This window comes from Cardiocondyla obscurior, linkage group LG10, assembly GCF_019399895.1.
Source record: "Cardiocondyla obscurior isolate alpha-2009 linkage group LG10, Cobs3.1, whole genome shotgun sequence".
NCBI lineage: Eukaryota > Metazoa > Arthropoda > Insecta > Hymenoptera > Formicidae > Cardiocondyla > Cardiocondyla obscurior.
The window spans coordinates 2267962-2287568 of record NC_091873.1 but is presented as its reverse complement, the minus strand read 5'-3'; the positions used below and the strand labels follow the sequence as shown (position 1 = coordinate 2287568).

Genomic DNA, 19607 nt, shown 5'->3' with positions numbered 1-19607 from the left:
TAGAGTTACGGACCGATTAACGCGATTAAACTAATTATTGCAATGTTATGGCACTTCGATAAGAACGCGTATAATTTCTGGTCGAGCATCGTGAATCTCTCTCTCTCTCTCTCTCTCTCTGTCTCTTTCCCCGGTTCTCTCTCTTTTTTTTTCTTCTCTGTGAATCCCATTATGAGACGCATTATCGCAAAAATAGCTCTAATCGCGGGTAGGCGCGCTGTATCGGCGGGCGACGGCGCAGCGATATTATATGTGCTTTAAAGAGCCGGCGAGATACGCGAGAGCGCCAGGCCCGCTTTATCCGTGCCGTACCGTGTAATAGCCTCGGACTTCCTGTTCGTGTAAAGAGCGACGTACAGAACGTAGACACGGGAGCGCGATCACACACTCGCGCTCACACATACGCACGCGTATACACGCGGTCGCTGCTCGCCGTGGATAAAAATGAATCGATAATGATACGCGGCCAACAAAAATGCCGCCACACCAGGCATTGCCGCCCTCTCGGCATCCACCCCGTGGGAATGCGCGCGGACCACGTCGAACGTTCCGGCTGATAACCGTGTTACAATTTAACGCCGAGAGAGCCCGGTGAGCGGTGTCAGTTTCGTCGGCGCATAATAGCCCCGTGTTTGTGTCGATTTGTGCCGAACGAGCGAGGTGTAACCCCGTGCCGTGCCATGCCTCCAAATCGAAATCGACACGGTCGTGTAAAGCACGCGCTAAATGCGGGACGTATCCGTAATGTAGATATGGATAATGAGAAAGATGTCGGTACACACCCTAAAAGCATTTCGCTCTCCTCCCTGCTCGTTTCGCACGACCGCGGAGTGTTATTAGGTAAAATTTTCTACATCTCATCTCATACGTGTAATTTTCACCGATTAAAAAGAAAAAAAAAAAAGAGTAGAAAAAATATAATATGTTGAACGCACTCTAGAACCGTTCACCGTTGCATCCAGAATATGCTTGCTACGTAATAAATTAATTAAATTAATGAAAATTAAATAGGAGAAAGTCGCTGGTTTAACCGCGCGGACGGTACACATCCGGCTCGTGATCGCTAAGGGTAAAGCGTGTAAATTCACTTTTACATACGCGGTCCGCGCGCGTATGCAAGAAGATCTCGATGGTGGCGCGCCGCCGATCTTGCAACAAATCTATTTTCACGACGTGCAAAAACAGAAGACACGCCGTGCCGGGTAATGAACTAATCTTGCGAGCTTCGCCGTGGACGTGGCGGAGGCCGGTCGGCCGAGGGAGGGAAAAAGGACGAGAGACGTAGGACTTTTGCCGCGGCTTAATAACATGAGTTTTTCCCGGCTACTCGCCGGAGTAAACGCTACGCGAGAGAACGGGAGATCGTGAGAGCCCGACGCCGAGTATATATATTCCGTCACCGCTCCGGTGAGTCCGCGGTCATTCGGCAATTAAAAAATTAGCCAGCTAAATATGTAATTTCGTAAGGATCATTTTAATTCACGGGAAATTGACCCACCAACGAAAGCTACGCGTCGGCCACTCTTGATACTTTTACCGATCGTGAGCTTCGAGCTATCTCCTCTTTCGCGTCTTGTAAAGTATCGATGCAATAATGCGACGATGTAAATTTCCCGGCTCTGACTTATAACCTATATATTCGAGTAAATACGCGCGGTGGCCATAGATACCTTACAAACGAGTCGATCGACGTTTCTATTCGCGCGCTTCCGAAGCACGATGTCGCAATTAAATACATAATGCGGAACGCTTTTGTTGCCGCGGCGCCAAGTAATCAGTGGTATTTCTATTTCGTTGACTAATTCCGAAGCATCACGATCATCCGTGGTACTACGGCCGCCTCTAGGCTCACCTACCAAGTTATATACCGCGTAGAATAAGTTTAATAACTACGCCGCCGTTGCTTCTCAGTCACCAGAGCACCGTCCGTCTGTCGGACTGTCATTATCCCGGCGGCGGGCTAGCTCTCGCCCTTGTCCGTAACCGCGCGAGACTCGTCTCTCTTTCCTTCTCTATCCTCGGGATAATGACGGTCGCGAGGGTGGTCAAGATGCGGCATAATGCGTGACTGCTGCGTGGCGCCGCGCCGCCCGTAACACCGCAGAATTGCGCGGGGATTGTGCACGCCGCGAGATTTACGTGCGGAAAAATCTCGCTCGGGACAAATCTGGACCCGCGACCGATTGGACGCAATCTGCGAATGTGCGTCGCGCCGTGCGGTACGATTCGCTTTGCGTGCGGTAATTTCCGGTACGTGAGACGCCTACCGATGACTTACGCTGATCATAACGCGACCGGCCGCGAGATTATAATTTCTGCGATGGAAATAATTAGATTGCGCGCGACGTTGTGGGTTTCGGTGCAAAAGGTTTTTTTTTCTGTTTTCTTTATTATTATTAATTTTTTTTTTAAATTTTTTCTTTGGACGTTCCGTATTATATGACGGCTGAATTAACGTTCTACATTACAGAAACTCAAAAGTCTTCGAAAAGCATGACGACGATCGGTTCCACGTTATAAAATCTCGATTCCCTAGGTATATCTGGCCTCAGCGGCAAATACGGTTGATCGAACATGTACATGCGTAGGCGTGGGCGTGTATGTGTGTGTGTGCATACCGGGATACGTTCGCATGCAATCGCAGTCACGACACGCGAGGGAAAGAAACGCACGAACTCTTGCTTACCTTCAGTACTATTTAAGTATTGATACTTCACTGCAGATATTGATATTGTTGACGCTGATACTTTACTTTAGCTACGGATTGATATTATCGTAGAAAAGTAGTGGCAAATAAAAATATTCGATATTAAAGTCGCAACTCCAGTTTCGTGGAAACAATATTTTCGCGATTATCCCGTATACTTTGGCAATCGATTTTACATTTTTATTTATATTTAACGTTAGACAGCGCAAAGCCCGACATTTACTTTCGATTTTTTTACGTTAAAGAAAACTCTTTTACATTTAATCGTAATTTATTCTTGCAATAAAAATTTTGTTTAAACAGGAAAATAATATTAATTAAAATGTGCAATATAATAAAAATTAAGCTGAGAGTTATTCGCACGGCACGGGAGTGAGCCAAACGAGTAAAGAAATAATCGTTGCTGAAAACCCCCGACAATTAGAAATCCATATTTGCCTATTTAAAATAAGATTTACGATAGTTTTCTTGGCCCGTTTTATCTCTTCTGTTACTTAGCATGAATAATTCCATCGTAATTAGCGTGACCTCCTTCGAACATTCCCGCATCCTCATTCTCTGATATAGTATTCGATGCTTTCGGCGGCACGAAATGAGCCAAACGAGAGAATAAATTAACGCATCGCGGAAAACCGGCGGCAATTGGGCAACAATAAAATTTCTCCATTTCTTTTTCGAAATAGATAAATCGATATCCTTCGAATAAATACAATCTTAATCAAATCTGTCGTTAAGCAAGAGCGATTTGTATTAAGTATCGCAATCACCTGAGATATTCAATAACTACTTATTACTAATGAATAGATATCAATAATCAATTGGATTTGCATTTCTAATGCGCGAGAGTATTTCCATGCGGTACGCTGCAAAGGGCGATGGACGTGAGGAACCGGACGCCATTCTGTACGAATGCGGCTCTTAATTTAAGCGCGACATTAAATAACGCCGTAATTAACCACGAGGGCGATGCAAAAACGCGGCGTTCGTTGCGTCGAGTCGACGTCATGCGTGCGAGATGCGCGCGCGAATGATAGCGTTTTATAGGACGCGCCGGATGAAAGTTGGCGCGTAAGAAGCGACCGTCGTAAAATCTCCCTCGCGATTTTCCCTCGAGCACACCGTTCTGCGAGGAGAGCACGTAGCCGGTCGGACTGGTGCGTGTGTTTCTGGGCGACGTGTGCATTACACCTAAGCTCGGTACGTGTTTACACGACGGCGGTGCGGGCTCCTCCGCAACCGCTGCCGTGAGATTCGCTGCCCGCATGACTCTGATCTCACGTAAATCAAGCCCTCCAGAGCGAACGTCTTTCTCGCGTTCGATCGCTAGTATATACCGTCTTCTCTAGCGTACTTTTTATAAATAAAATCATTGCGTTTGTAATACAGAATAGTACTTCGATTAATATTTTAGCATGTTCAAATTTATTACACGGGCTACTTTCGTAATCTATAAAGATGATCGTAATGTTCGGGAATGAGATAAAACTAAAAACACTTATTATTCGCGGCCGAAAGATAAAAGAACCGAACGCTTTTAATATGACTGTAATTATTTAGGAAAGCTCTTCTGTTTTACGGAAGGAAAATGAGTTAGCACCAGATTTAACTTTTTGATCGTTCAACTAAATTTTCAAAAATTGCATATCTTGCGGAAAAAAAAGAGAAAAAAGAGCGAGAGAAAGAGAAAACCATTTTGCTCGGTGAAAGGAAGTCATTAGTTCCTCAAATATAAAATCGCGGGCCATAAGGTAAGACGCGTCAATTTGTACCCTTCTCGAGACGCATGAAATCCGTCGGTTTATCTCAGTATAATCACAGAGTTCGATGACATCGCGTGATTACTTCACGGTCACCTGTTTTAATGACCACTGCTGCTCGGCTGCGGCTCTTACAAATGTACTCGGTACTCTCGCAGTTCGCTTATTTCTCTTGATTTTGAAAGATTAAAGACCACGCGGAAAAAAAATTCGTAATCCCACGAAAGATAAGCTACAGCCATAATCTCGATCGAGGTGCAAAAAGGTACAAACCACGAGCCATTATTTTATTATCTTATCAAGGAATCATCTGCTATGAATAAAAAAAAATTGAATAAAAAAAAATATGTATATATACATATGCATGAATTTACAAAGTATTCGGTATCATAATTGAAAATCAAGATATAGTATTTTAAAATTACTGAGGAAGCGCGCTGTTTACACTAATTCTAGACACCAGTGTCATTATGCCATCTTTGATAATGCTTCATCGCGTATGCCTGCGGGATATCTGTCCCGAGATAATAATTAAACTCATCTATCTATCTGCCTCTATAGCATTTTTATATTATCGTCAGAAAATTGAATAGCAGATTAAGTCCGCGCTAATGGACTGGGCGAGCAAACCCGATCGATCGATCGTCGCGCGAGGAACGCAAATCGGATCAAACTTAATCGACCGCTTTAGCCAGACTAGGTCTTCACTATCTCGACTTTAATATTTTCCGCCAATACGTCGGCACCGCCGAGGCGGTCGTCACCGAAAATTCGATGCCGTCGAACGATTTTCATTTCGCGCCTGGATCTAGTGCCTGGCCTCGCGCAGAGCGCTGCGTGTTTCCGCGTTGCGCAATCGGTGGCGAGCACAGAGCTTGCGCAACGTTTTCTAATTGCGAGCTGCAGGCAAGAGGAATATAGGAATCATGATATAATTAATACCTCACGCCAAGCCGAGAGCGTGTGTGCGTGTACGCGATACATTACGTTACACGTTCGCGATAACCGCCACTTCAATTACGACAAATGATATGCGCGCGCGGGCGCGCGCGCTTTTATTTTCATCGCGAATTCTAAATAAATCGCGCGAGACCGCTCCTCCGCGCGGAAGGATCAAACGCGACCGTGCCGGTACTCCGTACATTATAAAGAGGATGCCTGGCGTGAGGGATTTCCGGCGTTAACTTCAAGCTTGCCGTGCGACTCGTGCGTGCGTGCAGACGTGCGTGCGTGCCTGCATGCGTGAGCCAGGCCGCTGTCACGCACATTTCTAAAGGTGGGCGGGAGGTAGCAAAGATTCTATCTCTGGCCGAGGTGGCCTCGTCATTAATGCCGCCAGACACAGAAAGGCCTCGTGTCCACGGCGGAGATTTGATTGCGCCCGAATGCTTTTTTTTAATTTTTTTATCAATTCGATGCACGCCAGCCAAGAAACTTTGTAATTAAAGTTATTCGCATACGCAGGGCCTAATACCGATAAAGTTTAATTCCAGATAAATAAACGTTATTTAAAATAACTCATCACTTACGTCTTTACCTAGTTACATAAATGAAATAATCTCGATTATTAGATTTTGCGATGTCACCCGCGGTAAAACACTCGTTCGTTAATTTATTAAACCGATTACCGCGCTTCTCTATAGTTTAAGATTATAATCCGCGTATAAAGTCACATACGTCGCGCGCCGTTTCGAACAAATACGTAACAAATATATTTTCGCAAAGTTTTGAAAATAAATGAGACACGGGTGTATAATACGAAGTATGAACTGCGTCGACAGAGTAAAGCCCGACGTTTCAAACTTAATCTCAGAAAGGTACTTCTCTCGAGTTTAATACATTTTCGTATCAACGTAATTGTCCATTTGCGGGTTGTAAAAAAGAGGGAATGTGAAAAAGAAAAAAGAAAAAAAAAAAAAAGAAAAAGAAAAAAAACGAAACTTTTTCTCGGCGGGTAAATACCATTTAAAGCGGATGTATCTTCGTATCGGACTAACGTGCATCGTTACTTTCTTTTTACGACTTAACCGCGTTCGGCGCATCGAAAGACGGCGTGCGTAACAATATAGCGAGCTAGCCGGGCGATAGCCAACGGCGAGCTGTAACGTCTACCGAGATATTCGAAAATTGTACGATTAAACCGCCGAAAGTGCCTGGAGGCAAGACTCAAAATACCAACGGCGGACGTTATATTCCACGGATGCGCATTCCCGCAGCTTCCGCAGCTGCCTCTCTCACGGTGCTACCGCGGAAAACTCCGGGGCACAATCGCGGAATTCGCCTCTTTCCCCTCCCCGTTCGTTTCCCCTCGCCCGGCCCTCCCCTCGTACGCCTACTGAAAACGGGATTAAATGCTAATCACGATTACGGCCGTAACAATGGCCTAGTCAGCTACTCCCGACTGTCTTTCCGCTGTCTCGCAGGCTATGTAAACGCGCTTACGCACAACGAATACCTCGTTACTACATCAGCGTAACAAAGTCAACCGATCAGCTTCCGCTCCAAATCGTTCTCACAATTCGAACGAAGAAGCGTATCATTCGAACAGATTAGCTGTTAGCTGCGTTAATCTCAATTCGACTATTATTTCAATTTTTTTTTTTTTCCTTTTTTTTTAAACGACCTTTTTTCGTCTCTCGCGATAATATGAGAAATAGATCTCGCTCGCGAAAAGTCTCAGAATCCCAGCTTGCAATAAACGACCCGAAACTTTATTCAAATCGCCGTAATCAGCGTGCCGCCCGCTTTGGAAAGCAAAATAGACGGAGGGAGAGAGAAGGAGAGGAAAAAAAAAGCGCCTGAAAGGCGTGTAGCTGGAAGAAAAATGGACCTAATATCACCTTATACGGTAAAGCGCGTACAAAGTCGCTGGCGTCACGTACAAACGCAATCGATGGTAATCTACAGTACTCGTGATATGTCAAGCGTGTTGCACGTCGTGTAGAAAAATGGCTAATCGTTGACGCCCGGAAAATCGCGTCGGCCGACGTCTTCCTTCGCGGAAATCGTCGAAATTTGGCGGCGTCTATCTCGCTCCCGACGCGAATCGTGCTTTTTGCAAAATACCGCCCGGTGCACTTTAGCGGCTTTAATTCGAGATACGATACAGCTCCGGCGTCGTGCGGCTTACGCCTCGCGCACGTCATCGGCGTGCACGCGTACGTGTCACGTACGTGCGTTTCTCCCGTTCGCGTGTGTGTACCCGCGCGCGCACGTGCGCTCGCATGCAGCCACGTAAGGCCTTCTTGTTCCGTGACGAGCGACGTCGACGATGTCGCGTTTCCGACAAGCACGAGCAACATGCGTGCCTACGCAAGATTAGCGAAGTGAGCCTGCACATATACACCGCGGTAATGCCGTAATGCAATCGCACGGGCCTCAGCGCTCTGCCGACGGTCTCGGACTTAGCCGAAGAGTCGCAGGCCGTATTAGTCGTGCCTAATTATGATCATCGACGCTGCGCGGAGGCGCGGGACGGAAGGGAAAAAGGAACGAGGAAGCCGGGCCGAGGTGCGCGAATTAAATTGCGTCTTCGAGACGACGCGTGAGACGCGTAGTTGAAATCCAAGGCTAGGCAGAAGTTAACGAAACGATCACGAGCTATTACGGGAGAACGTGATTCAGAAAACGTTCCGACTTACCGCGGTTTATTCTCATGCAAATAATTTTCGCGCCCGCTGATTTATTAGGATGTTATAAAAGCTCGAAGGGGAGCACCGATTCACACCGCGCGCTCCACGACGAAGATATTAAAATTCGTCGAGTGATATAATTTATACTTCCACCTCGGATGTTTCTAACTTTACCGAGAGATTCCGCGGGCTCGGCAATTCGAGTTCCACGCCGCCTCGATATGCAAACAAGCGAGATCACGTAGGATTGATTCGAACGTGCTGTTCCCTCCACAACAATCGCGGTGCGCGAGGTGCGTCTTCGCAGACTTTTCGCCGGTGCGTTGCATAATTTTTTTCTTTTTTTTTTTTTTTGCGGTTGCGTAAGAGCGCCGAGGAGCACCGGCCGTTGCGCAATCGTATCGTTCGGTCTCTCGCCGGAGGCATTTAGCGGTCGTCGCAGCATAAATCGCGCTTCTGATTTTTACCGCGGCGCGCAATTCCGCTCCCGCGTCCGCGTTCGCCGATCGTCCGCCTCGCGGATAACGGGCCGCTCGATAGCCTAACACCTCTCGCGTGCGCGAATATAAATATATCGTAAATATGCAAATCTGCTTGCGCGCTCGTATCGGCCGCGCGAGTACATTTAACGTTCTTTGTTCGCGCGGCGATGGAATTTGAGCTATAAAAGTGCATTAATTTCCCCGCGAGTCTTCCAGGCGCGCCGCGGCGCGGCGCCTACCTAACGCGTAACACCGTGGGCACGTAATAAATTCAGTCAAATCACGCGGAACAGACGGATATATACGGCGTACGCGATACTCGCCGTCTGCCGAGCTTCCGCGGAGGATCGCGCTGAGAATACGCGATCTCGTCGCGGCGTAATTAGAAATCGAGTTAATTGTAACTGACTTATTGAGAGCGATCACCGGGCAATCGGGTTAGTAATTATAGCGCCTGGATCGCGAGCAACCAGTAATCGCGGCTAATAAATGTGCGATGCACGAGGGAGATAAAATGGGTGTCGGATATATGATTAAAATTGTTGATTACGAAACAATCTGATTTTTTGATTGTTTCAATAATCGTTAAAGCGATTAAGAGATAAATCGGGAAAAATGAGAGTGGAATAATCGAAATTCGCTCACCGGTCGATGCGCCGTCCTTTTCATTTCGCGCTGTCCGTGCCGTGCCTCTTTCCCCTTCGCCGGTGCTCACCGCTGCTTGCCGCTGCTCGCCGCTGCTCGCCGCTGCTCGCCGCTGCTCGCCGCTGCTCGGCGCTGCTCTGTGTCGTTCCTTTGCTGCTCCTTACTGCTCGCTGCTTTTTGCTGCCCGTTCCTCGCTCGTTGCTGCTTTCTCGCGAATGATAATACGATATCTTGATTACACAAGCACTCGCGCACTGTGAGTCTTTCTCTAATTCACTAACACTCCACAACAGAGATTTCCTGCACCTAACAAAGTTCGAAGTACACAAGGAGATGGTGCACTCGTCAAACTTCTCACCGCGAATACGCCGCACGAATTTCCGGACGCGAGATAGTTTTCAATGCAAACGCGGCCGCCCGCTGATCCAACGCTATAGCGAATCTCGCGAATCCGTCACGACGACGATCGTTTGACGTGTATCACCTCGACGAGCCGAGCGAGCTCGCTCGACTTCTGACGTAGTCCGGTTACACGGAACGACAACGGCTTCTTGGTCTGGCTATTTGCAACGGCATTCGCTCCAACGGTCGACTTCAGTCAGTACGTGAGAAACACTTCGATCGCGATTGCACGAGCCGCGGCCGGCCCGCGGACACGCCGAAACGGTCGCCCGCCGTGCTATTTGCTACGCGCGTCTCAAATTTATACGCGAAACTTCCTCTCAATCGACAAAGCAATCTTCGAAACGCGGAGCGATAGACGCGACGCGATTCCGATCCGTTGATGTGACCCAACTGAAGTGTCACTCGAGCGGGGCGAGGGGGCGACGCTTTCGCGAACCCGATTCGAGGCTACTGTGACCATTTTTATTAGGACACTCCGCGACAAAAGTGACCCCTCTTGTAAATCATATTCGAAGCCCTTCAACGTTTACTTTTAAATACGCGACTTGCGAAACGATAATCATCAACGCGAAACAGAAATCTTAGCCGCGATACACAAATACACGACGGCTCGATCCCCGACATCCTCCGCTCGTTCGTATTGTTTGCCAGTAAAAATTCACCGCTGATATGTTAGTAAACGCGAAGAGCGAGATACGCTCAGTCCTGAAGACACGTTAATACTGGCCGTAGCGTTGGTAAAAAAATTGGGCAGTGGTGGGGATGACCGAGAGCTTTCCGAGGTCCGATTCTTCGATGAGTTTAAACTATTAACAACGAGCAACAGCTCGCGAGCTGCTCCGACCTTTGGGAGCCTCGAAAATTCGGCCTCTCGAATTCTCCCTGCAAAATAACACGCAGCTTGAAAATTATTTTTCGGCTTGACGACGCGAGCGGCTACGTAATTCGCGACTAATTTCAACGCGGCCGATACGCCGCTCTCGCACGATCGCGACGCGAAATTCATACGGGGTGTTTTAGCATTATGCAAAAATGAATTAATCCAGTTTGAATACATTAAAACTGTTATTCCGAGCCGGCCGCGTACATACATATATAACTGATTTTTCGAGAAATTCCGTGAGTTTACTCGTTTTCATGTAATACGACTCGTGTTCATCGGAACGCCGGACCGCGCCGAAAATGTTTGACGAATGCATGCCTGCTCATCGCCTCTCCCCCGCGTCGTCTAATTTTAAATAATTATGTTTAATTCTTTTTTATTTCGTGGCGTTGCTTACTTTCATCGGGTCTTCACTCGAGTCGTCCTCGATCTCGACATGAGAAGCTGGTTACGACGTAAAGCAAAATCCCAAGAGCCTCCTTTTGATTCTTCGGTCAATTCTCGTCGACGAAATGAACGACACCGAGAAATTCCGCTAAGAAACGAACGAGACAGGTAGGCGATATGAATTTCCCGTGCATTTTATCTTCCTCGAGTTTCTCAAAAATTATTTACTCGAAACAGGATAAAAATTCTGGTCGCGACGAAGAAAACAAGCGAGGTGCAGATCTCATGCTCTCAGATTTGATCTAGAATTTTAGTTTCTATAAGATTTCAATCGCGAAGGCTGTAATTTCGATGCTCACGTATTGTCGCTCGATTACAAGAACGCGGAGCTATTATAAGGAAATAAAGAACGAGACGTTTTTTTACCTTTCTTTGCTCGGTCGAATGTTAGTGGATGGACAACTGCGAAGTCCTGTGCAAGATACTGCGGTACATAGGGCCCCTAGGGCGAGGCGAGACATAAGTACATGAGGATGTTTCAACATCCTCGTCTCGATTCCGATGCTCTCCACATGGCTAGCGTTTCCTTTTGACCACAGTAGACTGTTAGTTACGTAGGCCTTTTGCAAGCGCGCGGTCAGGCGATTGAGAGAGCGCTGATTCGTCGGCGCACGACTAGGCGATCGAGGGAGCGCTGTGATTGGTCGGCGCCCTAGGGTCTAGTAACTACCTAACCATTGCCGAACGGTGGCGACGTAGTCCGCATACGATCGCTGGTGGTGACGCGGTGAGGGGAAGAGAAATCGCGAAGACCGTCTTTGTCTGAGCATATATTAAGTAAGAACAATAAGTTGCAACAATTGAATCGATCAACAACAAATTCAGGCGTCACACCGATATTTTATTTGAGATGAATAGAAGACGGTCAGTTGGGCGTATGCATGTCTCGTGTTATCGTTCGACGCGTTCTCCTTTTCCATGAACTGTGATTTGTTTTTTTGCGACGCGCACGCAATGAGGTGATTGACGAACGCTTGTCACCCCCCTCTCCCCGCCCACGCTTCGCCTAATTTCTATCGGCTGTGTTCAGTTCTACTGCATAGCTTGGAGGTCCGGTACGGTGTCGCGGTCGCTGTGCAATTCTCGCGTCTTTTAACCCGTCGAATGTGAAATTCGTGTGCGAAAATACGTCGGAGGTATCGAATCCAGCAACCGGCGATTGTTTCGAAGGCGAGAACGTCTCAGGCGGTCGCGGTCTGCGTGCCTCGGGAGTCACGATCTTGTATGTTAGCAACAGGACGATCCGCTTGGTCGGTCGCCATTACATATGGCAAATTATGGAACTCGGGCGAATTTTTGTCGGAGAATAAATCACGTTATGCGAACGTCTTTGCCCCTCTTCGGAATCGCGGTCGAATACTCCGATCAATTTTCCTCGGAAACTGCGTTTTTGATCCGACGCGTACCATAAGTGTGTACACTCGTGTGTGCGTATTGGGCAGTTGTGTGAGTGAACGTGTGTGATCAAGAATACTGCGACACGTCCACGGAGATATTTGCAGCGACCGTCAAAAAAACACAAGGAGAGATATTCGCGACTGCTGGTGGAAGGGAGCAGATAGTCCGTGGCGACTGCGAGCGGAAAGGAATAGATTTCGGTAGCGACTGCGACGGCAAGACGTCGACCAGTAAGTCAATTTTTTTATAGTTAATTACATTTATACCACGTTTGCCTGATCGACCTGATGCCACCGCGTGATATTCCGTCGCACTAATATCGCCGAGATATTTTCTGCCGTTTATCGTCAAAAAAGGAGAATTATTTCGATCTTTCCGTTCATTTTCGTTCATTTCATAGCAATCAGGGATTGAAATGTAGGACGCAAACGTATCTGAAAGTCAGTGAGTTATAAAAAGATCCTAATGCGAGAATTTATTTTGGGTGGGATATATGTATATTTGGATTTTGCGAAAAGTTGCAAAAATAAACTTTTTGATTTCTGAATAAAATTAATTTGCAGGTGTAGTTTTTTTTTTTTCTTTCTAGCTGCGTTCTTAATTTAACTGTACGCCGAATTATTTTAGATTTAATAAGCTGACGTTATTCTGTCAGCAATTTACCTCTTTGATCGGAATCGATGATGCAAAGTCGTTATAATTACTAATTTCACATACATCTCGTAACACTATTGAGTAATGTTATACATAAATAAACGAGAAACCGAGTTATAATAGATTAACTATGTCGCTGATTACAGAAAATAATAATATAAATTAAATTAAATTTAAATAAAAAAATATTAGATTGAAAGGAAAAAGTAAAAAAAAGAAATAGGTGATCTTCCAGAATCAACTGTTTTACGGGAATTCCGACGAAATAATTATTTCTTTTAAATTATATTTTTATGTAAAAAAAATTTATCGCCGTTATTGTAGCGTTGCAATAAAACGTACGCGCGATATTGCATGCAACAAATTTTATAAAATTAACAAGCGCTAAATAATTAAAGCCCTGAGGGTTTGACTCTCGACGCGCAATTTATTTATCTCTTACAAATTTTATCATCGAGAGTCCGGGATCAATCAATTATTTCAATCTCACAAAACATTTACGTAATATATTACCGCGCGCTGCGATCTCGATTATCCCTGGCGATGATTACTCTTTCTCGCGTACCAGTCGGAGTTTCCTCTCTTTCGGCTTTCGGAGATCCGGGCCGATTCAGAAATAAAATTCAAATCGAAAAACGTGGTTACAGCTTGAGAGCGCCGAGCTACGCCGGCGACAGATAATTCTCGATAATCCGGCAATTACTATTTTCACCTCCGCTGCCCTCCCGCGTACCCGACATCCTACGTCCGGCTCCCTCTTCGCGATGTATTGCTACTTTGATCTTCACCTCTCCTCCGCCTTCACCCCCGTTTCACCTTGTCTTCGTTTTTCTCGGCTCGCGACGCCAACGACGCGGCGGCGCGGCGCCAACGGATCGTCGAATAAATTTTTTATCGCTCTCGTCGGCTCTCTAACCCTTTGTGTTCTCCGTCCGCCATCTCGGCCCTTCCTCCCGTCTATCCCCGAGGGGTCATTTTCGAACGCGTTAAACGTTCCCACGGGATTGTCGGTATTACGACCGACGCATCGAGATTCGTCGATTCTCCTCTTCGCCCTCGCTTTTCCGCGGCATTCAACGTCGCCGGAAGTCCGCGCGCGCCAGCAAAACCGCTTCTCTCGTTTTCATTTCTGTTGGAAAGTGAGAGGGAGGGAGGAATAAACGCGTTCTTTACACTTTTCTCTTCGGCGGCGAAAATGAGTAACCGCGTTTGTTCTCGACCGCACGATGTTATCTCTGTATCGCCGATTGTAACACCGCCGGCCAAAGAACTCGCTCGCAAAAAGATTTTAAAACACCGCATGCTAATTAATTACTTTTAATTAAACTCTATGAGAACGCAATCACTCGCAGCGAATGTCGCGCTGCTCCTCTTGTTATAATAATCACACTTGTAATGCCTCTACATTTTTTTTTAATATCGCGGTTATTACTTGCCACATACGTAATTAATTTTGAGTCATAGAATTATAATTGAAGAGAATTTTAATAAATTAATCAACATGTCCGGAATGATAATTAAATATCAAAATTTTAACGTAACTTATTATTTCCGATAATGGTTATTATTGCTTACGTACTCTCGATTATTAAAAAAAAAAAGAAAAATACGTAAATGTTTAATAATTTTAGCGGTGAGAATTTCGAGTTGTCTCACGTGTGTTTATTCAATAATTCATTGATACTTAAATGTCATCGATGCTCTCTGATAATCAGTAAAATCGTGCATCAACAATTTTCCTAAGTTTGTCCGGAGCCGAGGTTCGCACGGTCTTCGGGCGCGATAATCTCTGAAAATTGGCAAGATGCAACCGGCATTCCTCCGCGGAAAAATCAAGCTCGCCGAGCCGCGTGCATACACAGTGTATGCGATAGTCACGCGTCTCTTTCTTCGACATGCCTCTGTTATATTACATTCGTCGTCATTCTTGAGCGATTAAAAATAATATCTAATCAGTTTTCATTATAGAATAAACTAAATATAAAATCTCATTATCTAAATAACTGTACAAATTTTTTTTTATTATCTTTTAATCACAAGATTCAAATTTTATCATTGCTCTTGATTAAAAAAAAAAAAATGTTAAAAAAAATTCCTTTTTTATTTTATCATATTAGTTCGCGTATTTAAACTTTAGCGAAGATGTATTAAGCTTTCGTCTTGATACGAATTGCGTTTCGTGTCTTCAATTTGTCGGGACGTCACCGTGAACTAGCTGTTGAAATTTTGCGCCAAGTCCACCGTTATTCTTTAAGCTAACTTTCGCTATGTACGAGAAGTACGTAATTCACGGTACACCGTGTATACATGTGACGTACAAGCCGTCGATGTGTACGTACAACGGAGGCTGCCAAAGTCGTTCCGCAGGCAGATATTTACAGAGGCGAGCAAATAGTTCCCGATCTCCCCATGCTTTTCTCGTGACTACTGTTTTCAGTTCGTGGTCGACTTCGATCGACCTTTGATCGATCGTGAATGCACGTTTAATCGAGCGTGCACGGAGTCACGCGAGAATGCACGCTCTCCTCTCTCTCTCTCTTTTTTCTTTTCTTCTCTTTTTCTCCCTTTGCTTATTTGCAAGAATTTTTTATTATCTATGAAAAATTTTTATCTATTCCCGCTCTCAACGCATTGAGAAGGCGAACAGTACGATTTAATATCTAACTGCGAATGTGTATTATAAATTGATCTTGTGTAAGATAATCTTTCTTTTTTTTCTCTTTCTCCATTTATCTTAGCCGTGTTAAAGTAACGTTTTTTTTTGTTTTTTTTTTGTAAATTTGATCACATTCGTATTATGTGCTTTATAAAATTTAATTTCGTTATAATACAAAAATTGCCCGCTCAACAAAACTATTCTCATTATTTTTTTATTTGATATTAATAAACTTAAAATTAAATTTAAAAAAAAACATAGTTGATTGTTTAAATTTTTTCGATTATCTCAATAATTACTGCCTGTTTTCGTTTTGTTTCAAATATTTTTAATCCAAACCTGATATTTCAAGTTTTACGATGGTATAAAAAAAAAATCGCGTCCGACTTTAACCTGTTTCTACACATATACATTGTTTTAAATGTCGTATGTTTTATATGTCCGCGTAAGAAGCTCACAGACGTGTGTTCATTATAATAATTTTGCGCGATATGTTATTTAAAGTTTAGAGATTTTCGTGTCGGCAGAGTTTACAGTTTTTCGCCCGAGGCGGAACGATCAGACTGCGTTTAAGGACAGTCTGCAAGTTAGACACGATCGCTAGGCAAGCCAGCCGGGCCTCCTAACGATAGAGGCCCGGACTTTAAAGACGAAACTTAGAACCGCGTTCGAATAGCTAATGTTGCGTGCGGGATTCCGCGCAGCGTGCAGCGACGTGCGTTCTCGCAGAAAATGTATGCATTTGTACATCTCGTCCATTTCACGGTACACAAGCTATTCATACAGAAAGAAAGCACTTTTGCTTCGTTTCATGAAAACATCGTACGGGAATTAGCTCTCTTTCTCTCTCTCTCTCTCTCTTTCTCTCTTTTTCTTTCTCTCTCTCTTTTTTTTCTTTTTGCCAAATGTGCGACCTTGGAAATGCGCGACTGAAAATTAACACCCTGCATACAAAGACTGGCCCACCAGCGCTTATTACTCTCTTTTTTAGTACACAGCTTCAGAGCTTCTACAATTCCGCTAAAAAAAAAGTGGGAGCAGAAAGAGTTATACATTAACATATGAACATTTCAGAACCATGCAGTCCTCAAAAAAACTTTCTCTTTAAAGACACATAAAAAATATTCATGTAACATTAGGTGGATTATTTTGCGGTGCGCGTAAGCAGCAATATTTAGAGTCGAAATAAAAATTTATTTTAGTAACAGCGTTTGCTTCTTTACCTGTGATATATATTTAGCATACCTTTGTAACGAGTAGATTTTTTTTTACTTTACCGATCATCAAAGACATCGGCGTGTTCGCGGAAAAATAATCCTTAAAGTAGACGGAATATTACAGTTTTGTTTTCTCGAAAATTAAGGGCGGGTCTTTCGAGAATTTTTCTTCTCCAAAAATCCTCGGTCCGTTTCAACTCGTCGTCGCGAACTAATTCGCATCACAATGCCACCGTCAAATCGTCCGTGAGACATTTTGTGTCCTCGGGCGCATTGTCGCGAACGCAGGAACTGCAATCTCCCGATTCGATCCGTGCTATTATCCACAACCCCATATCATAGCTGTCTTTCCGACCACGGCCGAGCTCGACGAGAGATTCCCAGCTCGTTTTGGTGAACGCACGCGATTCGCCTATTTCGAAAAATCACCGAAATAGGCACGGCTTTGTCCGCGACTCGTTCTGCGATCGACGCCGCCGTATACATAGTTCCGGAAAGAGTCGGCACGTATCCGCGGAAAAACGTCCGTCGCGTCGACGCGACGGTCGAACCTTCGACGCGGGAAATGACTTCCGGTCGAAGACAGAGGGCGAAAGGGATCTTCTGTTTTTACGCGATCGCGATGCCGAGCTCAATCGAGCGGATTTAGAAACATTATTCCGCGTCAGTTGATAGAGTAGCCATCGAGAACGATTAAGTACGCGAAAGGAGCTAGCGAGCTCGATATTATTCAGTATAGATATTGTCCTATGCATTAGTTACTGTCTACGTAAAATAAAACGCGGATAGAAGTGTCTTATTTAAGTATCTGATTACTTGGTACGTGTATTAATTTAGCGTTAATTAATAATTTGACGTGTTTATTTTGTAACATCTGCACTTTGACGTAAGATCATCAAACGTGATTTTAATTTATCGTCACCGGAGAGATCTCGAGAGACTCCCCCCGTTTTCGATAAACCTTCTAATTCAAAGCTTCAAAATTAACCGTTTTATGTTTAAACAGCGTGTCTCTTTTGATCCTTTCTTTTTCTTTACGGCACCTTCGGCCGTAGCAGCCACAGGCAAAGATTCCGCTTCACTGACAAGCCTGTAGCCTTCTTTGGTATACCTAAGACGATGATAATTATCAACCGAACAAAAAGGCTACGTGGCGGTCGGGCATCCTGCGTGCAGGTCAACGTAACGCTATTTTTGTGTTTTAAAACGCGGTAAAAACTGGACGGTCTTTAGCGATGCCGCCTGCAACCGTTGCTTCCTCTCGAATCACTCTCGCGTTTTCTATGAAATCCTTTGAGTCCTCGTCCGATTTCCGCTCGTTACACACGGTAACGGTACTACCTCGTATCGAATAAACAAAAAAGAGCCGATTCTTTGTTATTTTGATCGTTCGAATAAAAGTTTTTTTTTTTATGCGCCATTGATACAATATATTATAGTGTTTGTCTACGAAGAAAAATTTATACGAGAAAAAAAATATCAGCTTCCTAGCAGCATTAACTATTTAAACGAAAAACTATTAGAATGAATTTATAAATGATTTTAATTTTCACGGAGAAAAGTGAATAAAACGTCTTACTCCTGCTTTATAATTAATAGACTTAAAAAAATATCAGGTAGCATCGTGAATTATAACAATTAGGTTAAATGAAGCGGTCGAAATCTGCTTGAATTTTATTTTAATAGGCTAATTACGGTTTGCGCGATAATCGTTTGTGAATTTTCGTGTTTGTCACCTCAATGAGGCCATAAAAAATGTATTCGCGCCGCTCTCGCGAAACTAGGACTCTTGTCGTGCGTCAAATTATTCAAGGTGCTCCGCATGAGGACCGACAACGGAGAAACTATTTTCATACTCCAATAGCTGCATAATTGTATCCGTTCAAGTGCGCGATTCGGTGTCGGTTCAAGAACTGGCTCGAGCGGGTTAAGGCTAGAAACGACAACGTACACTGAACAGCAGATATAACGTTTGCTGTGGCGACGGCAGTTAACGAACGCGACTTTAGTGTCGTGTGCGTCGAGTTTCACATGTATCGCATGTATTATATACCGCGCCGGCCGGATTGCCGAAGACTGATTTTTCCCCCGTTCTCTCATCCCTTGCCTTTACCACCTAGGGTTACGTTTGCTAGCCACAGAAAACGCTATATCTGTTCTTCGGTATATAACGTCGATATTCTGCGTTAGACTGCGTTCGACACTATTTCTTTTTTTTGTACGCACCCACAATAGAGGAAAGGAAATAACAGGATATTTACAACATTTGTTACTTTGCACTCGTCTTTATTAACGTATAATTTTTTTAATTTACAAAAATAATTACATGTTACATTAATTCCAAAATATAAAAAACTAGTTTTTAGTTTTTGATCGTTTATAAGTTACTCTAACAAAATTGAGCGGAATCGAATATAAATTGCGAGACGGGGAATGTTTGACTTTTACGCGATACGTGCGATTTTATATAGTTGATCCACATTAGCATTCGTGCCGCGCCACGCTGTTCCGTGAGGAGGAACCGATTCGAATCGGTACATGTTAGCCGTCTGGAAAATGGGTCGATCCACTCGAAGGTTATCCGAATCGCCAGCGCCCGCAACGAATCGAAAAAGACGGTCAGACCGATTTTGCGGTTCCGCGGAGTTAAGAAAATTGCGGGACAGGTCGGCCACGCATATCAATAAACTGTTCCGCATAAGGCCTGAAAATCCGGAAGTTTAT

The 19607-nt window shown here is 44.6% G+C and overlaps 1 protein-coding gene across 3 annotated transcripts in view; it reads left to right on the top strand.

The window, feature by feature from the left end:
• Mamo (zinc finger protein 628-like) overlaps positions 1-19607 on the top strand; it is a 207230-nt gene that overhangs the window by 120417 nt on the left and 67206 nt on the right. Inside the window, exon 1 of one of the 3 annotated variants that reach the window (XM_070662589.1) lies at positions 11879-12586. The exons of the other annotated variants lie outside the window; for them this stretch is intronic. The gene's annotated coding sequence lies outside the window, so the exon portion shown is untranslated. Of the gene's footprint in view, positions 1-11878; positions 12587-19607 lie in introns of those variants that run through there. 3 annotated transcript variants of the gene reach the window in all.